We start from the raw sequence: 8,260 nt of genomic DNA, 5'->3' as shown, positions 1-8,260 counted from the left end.
CCGGTGAACTCTATGACCCAGGCTTAGCCAATTGCATGCCCACCGAAGCCCTTTTCAACAATTTCGAACTTCCAAAGTTACCCAGCCCCCCGACAAGAGGGTATCCTTAACGCCCAGCAAGTGGACACTAATCGTAATTCCGTTTTCACCTGCTATGCTAGCATGTTTTCTACGCGGGAAGGTCATGCCATCAGGGCGTCGTGAGTCATCAAAGGATGGACAGCCTGGGTAAAAAACATTCCAGAGGCATTTTGGAATGTTTTGGAATGAGGTGGATCGTAGGCCTACGATCCACTGAGGTGGATTGTAGCCCTGCACTAAGGCACCTCTATCTCCCTATGCCTCCCTTCCTTTACAGCTTGGTACATGTGTCGACGGAGAAATATGTATAGATACTGCCCCTTTTCCTTCCCGTTAATCAATTTGAAACTAACGCCTCCTAGACATCTTGTCTGCTTCTGTTTGCTGTGTGGTGGAAAGGCACCGCACGAACACCTGGATCGGACGCCCGGCGGGGACAGCTTCGTATATCGCAAAGCTCCATATGGCTTTTGCTGTCATTTGCCAGGCGAATTTAATTATGGTTTATGTGGCCCTCTACCAGCTGAACTACTTTGCCCTCGGAAGTATTTTTTTTTCTCCTTCCTAGCAATAATGCTTAGTATCACATCACCCAAAGTGGTCGCCTGGTGACGTCATGACCAGTCGTGACGGTACATCGCGTGCTCCTTGTCGAACACAACCAACATCCCATTGAACGCATCAACGTTCACCGGCATCCTATAAATCGTTTACAGAAAGGCTCTGTACCTGTCATTCGCGGAATCCCGCTATCATCCTCACGGTAGACAAGGGGAATTGTGAACGTTTCACGGTCCAGGGCTTGGCGCAGTTGGTTAAAGCACTAGGCTGGGGATCAAAAGATGGAGGTTGGAGTCCTGTGGGAGTTTAGATTCATTTATTTTTAACATCTCCCTCATGGTATACAGGACAAATGATGTCACCAGGTCATGACTTCTCAATCTCGCGCGAAATCTCGCGAATACGTGTGACACATCGCGCGAACGGGCGACTGTGTGAGCCATTTAAGGCTTTCGACTTAATAATCTAGCCACATCGTTTGCTTTCAGCCGCCTAAGGACGATATCGAAAGCTGACAATGCTCCCCCTATCGTGCTATATAAGCTTAATGGCGCCGTAGTTGCTCCAGAATTGACCTAATACCGAACCATGTCGCTTAGTTTTCACAAGTATCTACCAATGCTGCACCGTTCATTGTAACGCAATAGAGGTCGGTGTGGCAGACAACTGGTCACGTGGAGTTACCAGGACATGCGGTGGAGGCAGAGATGTCGATAGTGCACGCAGCCAAAGCGTGGTGAAATCATGCATCAACATGTGCAAGTCAAGAACGAATTAAGAAATGTTGTTTAAAGGGAGCGTTCAAATGAATGGCACCGAACTGTTGTCAGTGTCTTAATCAAATGGCCACCATCTTGCACGATCGCTACCAGGTGTAACGAGCTTGATCCTAACGTATTACGTTGGACGTCATTGGCTGGAGGGCTGGCCTTCCTAAAGTTTATCAACTGCGTACATAGCGGTATTGAATTCGTTGGCCACTTAAAGCATGTTCAAAAGGGAATTAAAAAATGTTCTTTTCCTGTGCAACTTTCATGTAGGCGGCGTATAAAAATTTGAATGAAAAATGAAGGAGCACATTTTTTACTTATCTGTCTGCTATCTATTTCTGCTAGGGCTCGCACGTACAGCTGGAAGAAATATGAAAGGGAACACGGGAGCGCGTGGCCTTCCCGCTTTGCAAAGCGCTGCCGCCAACGCAAGACGAGAATGGGTGACAACAAGGGCATGCTCAGAAAGAGTAGCCGACCTAGTTTAAATTGGATGCGTCTTTACCACTGATTCTTATCACCTGTCAGCGACAGCGCATTTGAAAGCGTGCAGGTCACGCGCTGCCGTCTTCCCTTTCATATTGCTTCTAGCTGTACATTCGTACATTTGCCTAAAATGGCCGCGCTTTGCGGTTCACGAGTACTGCACGCAAAGTAGCGATTTTAGCGGCTGACAGCAATTGAATTTCCAAAGTTCCTGCTAAAATTTTTAGATCAGGATACCTAACAAATGCTAGAAATGTTCACAACTAGATCTCATGCCCCTTTTTCTAGCAGTGGGTTATTTTTCGAACTCAATTTCTGCAAGCAGCTTCATAAAATGATAGTGGCCTCGGTAAAAGTTCTAGCCCAAGGTGATCATGTATTAACCGAGATTTCTTCCGGTCTTCTTTACAATATAATATGGCTATGACTTCTTGTTGTCCTTATTATTTGTTTTGATTGCCTTTGCAGCTGATGAATCGCAGGCACCAGCAGCAGGTAAGTACCACTACGAGGACAGTTTTATCGGGAAGTTGTTCGGCACCGGCGATGTCGCAAGCGCCATGCGAGTGTGGGCACCGTGACGGCAAACAGGCGTTTGTATCGCATTTGGCGCAGCAGTTATTCGGGGTATTAATAGGGGATCGTTTTAGGCATGCAAGATCACTCGGGTAGAGTTTAGAGGGTAGACTCTCACATTCAAGATGGCGCCCAAGGCGTGGTATCATAGCTACAGCATTGCATAAATTCTTCTGCCACGTGACTACCCATACAATGGATTACACCACCTGGTCCAACCAAAAGCAAGAGTAACCGAGGCCCCACACCACCACCTGTTTGCCTGCTACAGTTCATTCGCACCTGACAGACAGCATGGAGTATATTTACGTTTATATAATGTTTATACTGTTTGGTATGTTTGATCCTCACAGCAAACTGTTTAGCACATGAGCTCTATGACGTTTACTGAACTGCTATGGTCAGAGCCACGGTACAGCCCTTTTCGAGACGTTTTCTCCGAAAACAGGGCAGGATAAACGACTGCACCGTGGCTCTGGCCATAGCAGTTTAGAACGCGTTATAGAGTTGATTTGCTTCGGTTAGCTCAAACAGCGTTTTCTAAAACAGGGCATGGAGACGAAATGAAGCATCCGTGTGCTTTGTCTGCAGCACAAGGTTTGGCGGATAATATAATGAAGGGTTTCATAAATTGCGACAATATTAGGCTCATGTGAACTGACATAGCACAGCACACGGGCGCCTTGACGTTTGCCTGCATCGAAAAGTGGCCGCGCAGCCGGGAGTTTACGGCCAAGCCTTTCAGACTGATGCAACACGAAATCCCGTGCGCGAGAGTTGTGCGCGGCGTTCGTGCCATCAGCAATGCTGCACTTCAACGCGGGCAAAGGAATGCCACGCGACAGGAGCGTTCCTGCCATCTGCAATGCCACACCTGAATGTGGCCCATGGAAGCCCGCGTATTTGGGTTTGCTCGGTACGGTGGCTCCGCAAGGGACAAAGCAACAGAAGAGACGAAGAAAATGGGCTGTTCCGACTAGCATCTATCGCCCCCAGGAGCCGAGCAGCCTAGCGATTAGCAGCGCATGCTTTTTCAATGGGCGTCACAGTCACGTTGGACGCGGCACTAGCTTGAGAAAGCCTATAATACTATTACTACTACTACATAATAATAATAATAATAATAATAATACTAATAATACTAATAATAATAATAATAATAATAATAATAATAATAATAATAATAATAATAATAATAATAATAATAATACACAGTAATATTTCTTTGCTAATTATTATTATTAATATTATTATTATCATTAGTAGTAGTAGTAGTATAGAGGAAGACTCGTTTCACGAAGTTGGCACTGAATTGTCTAGTTAACGGCCGAATTAACTGGCCGTTCACAGTTTCACAGTTTCACAGTTTTAATAATTGATAATAATAATAATTGGTTCACAGGAAGGGAAAGGCGCAGTATGTGTCACACTTGTGTCTGTGGACACCTTCATCCCTTGGTGTCCACAGACACGTGTGACAGATACTGCGCCTTTCCCTTCCTGTGAACCAATTAATATTATTATCATTAATAATTAAATCTGTGAAGATAATATTTAGCCAGTTAATTTTACCGTTACCTACAGACAATTCAGTGCCAACTTAGTGAAACGAGTCTTCCTCTATACTACTACTACTACTACTAATAATAATAATAATAATAATAATAATAATAATAATAATAACAATATTAATAGTAGTAGTAGTAGTAGTAGTAGTAGTAGTAGTAGTAGTAGTAGTAGTAGTAGTAGTAGTAGTAGTAGTAGTAGTATAGGCTTTCTCAAGCTAGTGCCGCGTCCAACATGACGCCCATTGAAAAAGCATGCGCCGCTAATCGCTAGGCTGCTCGGCTCCTGGGGGCGGTAGATGCTAGTCGGAACAGCCCGCTTTCTTCGTCTCTTCTGTCGTTTTGTCCCTTGCGGAGCCACCGTACCGAGCAAACCCAAATAAGCACGCTGGAAGCCCACGCGACAGAAGCGTTGGTGTACCGTCCAAACGCGTAAGCCCACGCGACAGAAGCGTTGGTGTACCGTCCAAACAGTTGCGGGAGAAAGTGTGACAGATGCTGCGAATTTCCTTTCCATTCAACCAATTATATTTATATGTAGCCCTGCAACGAACACCGTTAATAGGCAAACGATGAGAGGTAAATATTAGGAGAGGAATGGTAGGCTTTCGCCATTCTCCTCCGGAGCCATCTAAGCTACCATCTAATTTAGATGGTCATGCTCTCGTTATTGGGAAGCGTTGTGCCCACTCTGCAGGTCATCACATTTAAAACGTATTAAAACACATTCTATTGCTTCTCGGTGGTCATATAAACGACGCGTGATAGAACAGAGTTAGTGAGTGGGATTCCTAGGGACTCATTTGATGAAAAGTTTAATAAGCACTGAAGATCTCGATGCTTCCCTTCGAGTCACCCAATTCGCAGCTACCATGTCTTCATTCCAAATCACTTCATTTTTGTTAGATCCCTTATCAGGGCGGGGCGTATTACCCACTGCACCTCCTCGGATACTCTGCCAGAGTACCCAGGTTTAGTAAGGCGTTGCTGCAATCCCGACTGCCGGTGCTGCGCTTCAATGGAGGCGAAATGGAGGCGTCCGTGTGCGGTGCGATGTCGACGCATCTTAGATCCCCAGAGGCCGTATGCCTACTTTGCGTCGTTATCGAGTGTCGCTATCTCCCTGTCCTCCAGTAATCTGATTGGTGGGAATGTCGAAACCGTAATTGTGATAATCGAACAGAGATTCAGTTCCGGCGTTGAACCTAGTCTAGTGATATAGTTAAATCAGCGAGTGCTGCCGCGATGGCTTGTTGTTGTTGTGGCTGTATGAAGACGGAAACGAAATATGCACGAGCCTGCTACTGGCTCTGTAGCTGAGCCACCTCCGCTACCTCGTGCGGACAGGAGAGACAGTAGAGAAGAAAACGACGAGGGAGGGAACGACGCGCGCCGCAACAGCCATCGTCCATACCTAAGCGGTGGCGGGTGCAATGACGGCTTACAACAGCGGCGTTGACCTACTGTAACAGCCCGTAGGGCCAGGAACTGTCACCTCCCACCGCAGCGATGGCTTCTGTAACACCGCCTTGTCAATCCGCGGTCTTTTCAGAATTTTTCATAATTAATCCACAGGAAATGAAAGCCGCAGTATCTGTCACCAGAGCTGGGGGAGTGAAAGTGTAAAGAGAGAAAGAGAAGCCATAGTGGAGGGCTACGTAGTAATTTCGACTACCTGGGGATCTTTAACGTGAGCTGACATCGCACAGCACACGGACGCCTCTTCGTATCGCCTCCACCGAAACGCAGCCGCCGAGGTCGGGTTCAAACGTGGACACCTGATTGATTGACTTATAGGAAAGGCGCGGTAACTGTCTCACTTGTTTTCTGTGGACACCTCAACCGCGCCGTAAGGGAAGGGAGCCAAGGTGGGAGTGAAAGTGGAAAGAGAGAAAGAGGAGCCGTAGACGTGGACACCTGAACCCACCTTAAGGGATATGATAAAGATGGGGGTGAAAGGGAAAAAAGAGATATCGTATTGGGGCGCTGATTGGTATTCTCAACCACCTGGGGATCTTTGTGCCATAATTGAGGGCTGGTAGTATTTTGATCACCTGGGGATCTTGAGAAAGATGTGCCGTAGCGAATGGCTGTGGTGTAATTTCGATTCCCCCCCCCTAGAGATTAACGTGCACTGACATCGCACATCGCACGTACTCCATCGCATCCCGATGGAGGCTAAACGAAGAGGCGTTCGTGTGCTGTGCGATGTCAGCACATGTTAGAGATCCCCAGGTGGTCGAAATTACTCCGCAGCCCTCCACTACGGCTCCTCTTTCTCTCTTTCCACTTTCACTCCCACCTTCCTCCCTTCCCTTGCGGCGCGGTTCAGGTGTCCACAAAAACAAGTGTGACAAATACTGCGCCTTGCCCTTCCTGTGAACCAATTATTATTACTACATCGCACGTACGCCGCCACTGAAACGCAGCCGCCGAGTACTTCGCCCGAGTATCTAATAATAATAAATTGGTTCACAAGGAAAGGTAAGGCGCAGTATCTCAAATTAGTTTCTCTGCACACCTGACCGCGCTGTAATGGATGGGAGGAAGTTGGGAGTGAAAGTGGAAAACGAGAAGGAGGAGCCGTATTGGAGGGCTATGGTGTAATATTGACCACTTGGGGACCTTTAACGTGCCCGAGTACTTTATTAACAGTGTAGTGAACTCTGCGAAGATATTATGAAGACGAGCATGAACTAGGCGAGGATATCACAAAGACGAGGAGAAGGACGACGAAGTGCCGCTGCGCTGCTCGAGCTCGCTTGTGGAGGCCTAGACTGGCTGTGTTCTTGTGTGGTTCTCTGTGCAAGTTAGAGAGGGCTATTATCCCTGTTAAAGGACATCATGATGATGATGATTATCCCTGTTAAAGGACAGTAAACACCCCCTTTCAATAGTGATAATTGGTGCACAGGAAAGTACGGCGCAGTATATGTCACACTTGTTCCCTGGACGCCTGAACTACGCCTTAAGGCAAGAGACGGAAGGGGAGCGAAAGTAGTGAAAGAGAAGCCGCAGTAGAGGGCTACGGAGTAATTTCGACCACCTGCAGATCTATAACGTACGCTGACATCGCACAGCACAAGGACGCCTCTCCGTTTCGCCTCCATCGAAACGCGGCCGGCGGCGGTCGGGAATGAGATACCTGAAAATTCGAAATTTGGCGAAAATAGCTCCTTAAAAACGTATACGCAGAGATCATGGCACTTCATTTGCGGAGAACATTTGCGGAGAAGATTTACACTTCAGCTCCGCACTCTAGGCTTTATCGATTCAAATATGAAATGCCATGGTTAGCTGACTCACATAAATCTTCAAATTTTCATGTATAGTCTTCGTGTTCCATTTTGCTGTGACAGTACACATGCACCTTACGGTTTATTCTTGCACCGTGCTTGCGCCTCAAACAGTGCGCCTCCTGCGATCCTTCGCACTCATGCAATGGTTTGCAGCGATAACCAACACTGGATGTTGAGGCGGTCTCACGAAAGCTCCTTTCCGAAATGACGCTTTACAGTGTAGCCTTAACGACGCTGCCCCTGCTGTGTTGCAGTTCTGAAGACATTTTAATCGTACTTTTTTGCTTTCCAGAGGGTTCCCAAGCAGCGCCGTCTAGCTGTGAGTGATTTTTTTGTTACCCCCTTTTCTACTCTTGGCCCCGTGTTTAAATGCGAGCAGAAATAAGTAACTGAGTTATGCAGTGGAATACTATTCAGGACTAAAATGCCGCATTTTTACTAGTCCTAAATGCTTTCCTGCAGCATTCAGGCTACACGACTTCACTTCTTCCCTAAACTGAGTGCTGAGTCAGATTGGCTAGGGTCATCCCCAATTGATCTTAGGTGCACCGTATGTATGTGCTACTAAGCAACTAAACCACGTGGTGTGATGGCGATTGACAAGAATGGCGCACGGAGGCAAGAGACCATTGGTTTTTGGTGCCTTCGGTGTGAAACGAGCAAGCTACAAGGACATTGGCACAAAATGTGCACTGCCATTTCGTAAACGGCGCTGAAATGTGGTACGGATGCTAAATGCATGAGGCGCTAAAAGCTCATACACATTTTCTGCCATTAACTCGACACCCTTAGTTGCTGTCGTTATTAGTTTAATAACCTATTTACTGTTTGTTTACATTTGCTTCTGTAGTTACAGGCACGACAAATTCATAAAGCGCATCTTACTTTCATTTCCAGCTGCCGCAGAGTAAGTACAATGCTC

The sequence above is a fragment of the Amblyomma maculatum genome, chromosome 10 (assembly GCF_055883805.1).
Source record: "Amblyomma maculatum isolate TAMU_Amacu chromosome 10, ASM5588380v1, whole genome shotgun sequence".
Classification (NCBI taxonomy): Eukaryota; Metazoa; Arthropoda; class Arachnida; order Ixodida; family Ixodidae; genus Amblyomma; species Amblyomma maculatum.
The sequence above is the reverse complement of the archived record's forward strand: the minus strand, read 5'-3'. Positions refer to the sequence as shown.